The following is a 4765-nucleotide window of genomic DNA, read 5'->3' on the forward strand; positions in this document are numbered from 1 at the left end:
TGTACTTATACTTTTTTCCTAGTTCAGATCATACATTATGGTTATGTCACATGTTAACATTAGGAAAACCTCAATAAAGGGCAAAAAGAAATCTCTAAACTGCTTTTTTAAATTTTTTAAATAAAAATTGTATGTTTAATGTGTAAATATGATGTTTTAATGTACATATACATTGTAAAGTGATTTCTACAGTCAAGATAATTAATATATTTATCACCTCATCATAGTTGCCTTGCTTTAGAGGTTATGTTTGTGGTGAAAATGCTGAAGATGTACTCTCTTAGCAAATTTCAAGTATGTAATACAGTATAATTAACCATAGTTGCCATGCTGGAAATTAGGTCTCCAAAACTTATTCATCATATAACTGAAACTTTGTACTCATTGACCAACATCTCCCCATTTCCCCTACTTCTAGTAACTACCATTCAACTCTGCTCCTTTAAATTCAATGTTTCTTAGATTCCACATATAAGTGAGATCATGCAGTATTTTTCTTGATGTGTCTTGCTCATTTTACTTAACATAATGTCCTCCAGGTTCATCTATGTTACTGCAAATCCCAGAATTTCCTTCTTTATTAAGACTTGATGGTATCTCACAAATTCATAGGCTTGCTTCACTCTTTTTCATCTTTTTTTTTTCTTTTTATCCTCTGTCTGGGAAATTTCAAATGATCTGTCCTCAAGTTTGCTTATTTTTTCTTCTGCTTGATCAAGGCCACTGTTGAAAGCTCTCTATGCTATTTTAATTTCTCAATGTATTCTTCAGCATTAGGATTTCTCTTTTAAAAGGCCAGTTACTGGTCCCGCGGGCCGCGCTGGGGTCCTGGCCTTCAAAGGAAGCGTCCCCGAGCGGCTCTGTGGGCTCCTGGGGAGTGAAGCGCCGACCTGGACTTATGGGGTGAGCTTCCCTCCTGCAGAGCCTTGTGAGGATTAACCACTTCCTTTTGTGTTGCAGTTACTTAAAATACCCCGTCGTAACCCACTATAAATCTTATTTTACAAGTTACGGAATTCAAGGCACAGAGGGCTACCACCCAGCGGGCTAGGCATAGACACCAAATGCGTTGGTTCCCACTCCTCTGCGTTAGACGTGTGCCGACATACTTAGGGGGTGACGTGATATAATATCTGGCATGTGCCTCAGAACAGGGGAATGGGAGGCGACAAGGAAGCAAGGCTGGCCGTGAGTGATGGCTGTTGGAGCCGCGTGGGTGACTACTGTTCGTATGAGAAGTGCTCCGCAATAAAACAACAGCAACAAAAGCCACTTCTTCCTTGATGTTTCTTTGGTCATCTCTGGAAATATCAACAAGTATTCAGTCGCAGCCGTAATGTGCACAGCGCTGTTTCCTGCTGTGGCGACTTTACCCGCCACTTACTGCCTCTTGATTTTTCCCTTTACTGCCTCCTTCTCTTGTGTGTCACGTCCTGTACCCACCCCCGTTCGCCCATTTTCTTTGCAGTAATAAACTTGTGAATAATTTATGGAACTTTCACAGCAGCGCGGGGATTTTAAAACATATCCCTCATTAGTTTAAAAACTAAAGTATTCCACTGTGTTATTTTATGAATGATATTTTACAAATTACAGCATTCAAGACACAGAGGGCTGCCAGCCAGTGAACTAGGAATAGAAACCAGAATGCCTTGGTTCCCATTCCTTTGCATTATCTTTGATATTAATTTGCTTCTCTTAAATGGGCTTCAGTATTTCCCTTTAAAAGGGAAAGATTCTGGCCGTCAATGTTGATTTAAATTATCTTATTATAAAGTTACCGAAAGATATATACATCCAACACTATTATACATATACATGTAATAGTTCTTATAGTTCTTATACTGGTACAACTAAAACCAAAAAGTCACAAATTAAATACAAACTTGCAAATGGATGATATTGTCTGATATGGAATGGATTATTTGAATCTTGTATGCATGCTTTTACTGGATTTTATTAGGGCCTTCTCTGACCTCCCAGTCCAGAATTAGTCCACCAGACACCTTCCAGAAACATGCCTGCCTCCATTTTCATTACCACGTTTGCCACTAGATTATATCCTCCATGGGTGCAGAAACCTGCCCTTCCTATCTTGTATGGTTCAGCAACTTGCACTATACCTAGCACATGGAAAGCAGTCAATAAGTATTTGTTGACCAAATGAAAGTCCCGTACATAGTGCGAATATTCTGCCTGTCCAAAAGTGTTGTCTCTGGTTGGAATTATGCTGATTTGTGTGTGTGTTAGTGAGAGTGCTTTTCACTACAAATAACAGGAGACCTAACTAAAGTAGATTAAACAAAATTGGGCTCATTATCTCATATGAAGAGAATTCCAGAGGTAGAGCAGCAGTTCCAAGGTTAGTTAATTCACTTGCTGAAGGATGTCCTCAGAATCTTAAGTGCCTTCCATCTTTCTACTCCACCACACTCAGCCCTGACTCCTATTATGGTCACAAGATGGCTGAAGCAGTTCTAAGTATCATGTGCAGATGACAGCTTTCCAGGAAAGAAAAAAAACTCTTACTTCTCAACTGCCCCAGATGTTCCTCCAGCACACTTCTTTATCTCACTGGCATATGTGTCATGGTGGTTAAAAGGGCAAGCTCTAAAAGCAGACTGCCAGAGTTCAGATCCTATCTTGATTGCTTTCTAGCTCTGAGACTTTAGGCAAGTTAGTCTTTCTGGGCTTTGGTTTAGTAATAGTGCCTTCTTCATAGCTTTATTATGAGAATGAAATGAGTTAACACCTGTAAAGTTCTTTAAAAAGTACCTAGCACAGAGTAAGTTCTCAGTAAGTGTTAGCTTTCATCACCATCACCATCATCTTAACAGGACATGATAATGTTAGTTAACCAGTTAGCTCATGAACAAAATATGAGCTCTGCCAGCAAGGAAGGGACTAGAGGAATAAACTTGGGTGGGCAGCCAAAGGGGTCATCCACAACAGAGCAGCACCTTTCAGAGTTTGCAATCCAAAGAGAAGATGTATATCCCATCGGTTTCTAACAAGTGTCCCCAGTTTCTGTTACCTAGGAACAGAACCAAAGAGTGCAAAGAGTAATGTTTAAAATATTGAGGGTCAAGGCTAAGGAAATGTCTAGCCAGTTAATACTTTCTTGAAGATAATACAGAAAGTAAAATACTTTTAATTCAATAGTCATTCAACTGCTGTTGATATCACTCTGTCACCAAGTAAAAAGATTTATTAAAGTCCAGGGTGACTTTGGCTTATCCTTAGCCCAAATAATTCTCAGGTGAAAATGTCAAGATTAATATTTCTCATAACCAGTAATGTAAGTTAATTTCTAGAGCCACTCTATTTATAAAGTAAACTAACGTACTATCAGCTATTCTTCCCAGGGTCCTTAGAATAAAATCGTGGGGGCTATTTAGGAAATCCCTGTTCTTCCTCCCACTCTGAAAGCCATTGTTTCTGGGGACAGGTCAACATAGATGTCAGTGATTTCAAATGTTAGTAACCTAACCCTAGAGGCTTGATTGAAACTGGCTTATCACATACATGTAATGAACATTATGGCTGCTTTATTAGATAACTATTCTAAGCCCAGAGAAACTGGCCTTAACTATAGTGGTCAGTCCCTTAAATAAAGAATGTGTGGGTGCTGGGTTTGAGGGGTGAAAGATTGAGAACTAAGGGAGCTAGAATAAAGTCTAGGGGATGACCAAATGTGGGAACTTTGTCTCATTCCTGTGATTTCTACTCCACTTAATCATTGTACATAGGCACAACGGAGGACGTGGTATAATGAAAACCACAACTAAGGGAGCTAGAATAAAGTCTAGGGGATGACCAAATGTGGGAACTTTGTCTCATTCCTATGATTTCTACTCCACTTAATCATTGTACATAGGCACAACGGAGGACGTGGTATAATGAAAACCACGGGCTTCGTAATCAGGCAGACTTGGATTTGAATTCTGACTTGATCATTTACTGTGAAGCTTCAGTCCTGTTTCTGAAAGTATAATTAGAACATTAAATCATTCACTTTATAGAAAATGGTTACCATGGTGCCTGGCACATAGTAAGGGTTCAAAAAGGCTTTGTTTCTTTCCAGTATCTAACAAGGTGATCCACTCCATTTGTGGAACACTTTGGTCAGGTATTCTAAATTACAATTATCTCCTAAGTCACATCCTACTTATTAAAAAGCAGCCGCAGGCAGGTCGTGTCCTCTGCCTCTCAGCATGCCTACACAGAGCAATGCTGAGCTGCCTGCCTCCCTGGGTTTTCTTATGACTAATGTGAGGTGCAGGCCCAGTCCTGCTGTGCTGAAAGAACTAAGAGCCAATTGCTGTAAAGTCAAAACTCAGCGGAAGGGGGAAAAGGAATAAGATCACTGCTGGATGAGTAAGAGAGAGTTTTAGAGAAAGAAAGAGAGAGGAAAAAAAGGTATTTCAAGCAGGAAGTGGGAGGGCGCAGGGAGGAGTGATCCGGTCACAGTGGTAAACTGAGGTGTGAGGCCTGTTTCACTTGGCGGTGAAGAGGGATGGGAGGTTGGTGGATAAGTTCTTCATGATCCTTCCAAATTCTTCTCAAGTTGATCTTGGATAGGTGGGACCAAAAGGGGGAGTGAAAATCAAAACAGCCAGTAACTTAACTTCAAGAACAGACTGTTTTAAAAATAAAAATAAGCTGGGCCGGCCCGGTGGCGCACTGGAGAGTGCGCCGCTTGGGAGCGCGGCAGCGCTCCTGCCGAGGGTTCGGATCCCATGTGGAGACCGGTTCCCGCTCACTG

Source organism: Galeopterus variegatus, unplaced genomic scaffold, assembly GCF_000696425.1.
Source record: "Galeopterus variegatus unplaced genomic scaffold, G_variegatus-3.0.2 Scaffold5680, whole genome shotgun sequence".
In the NCBI taxonomy this organism is placed as follows: Eukaryota; Metazoa; Chordata; class Mammalia; order Dermoptera; family Cynocephalidae; genus Galeopterus; species Galeopterus variegatus.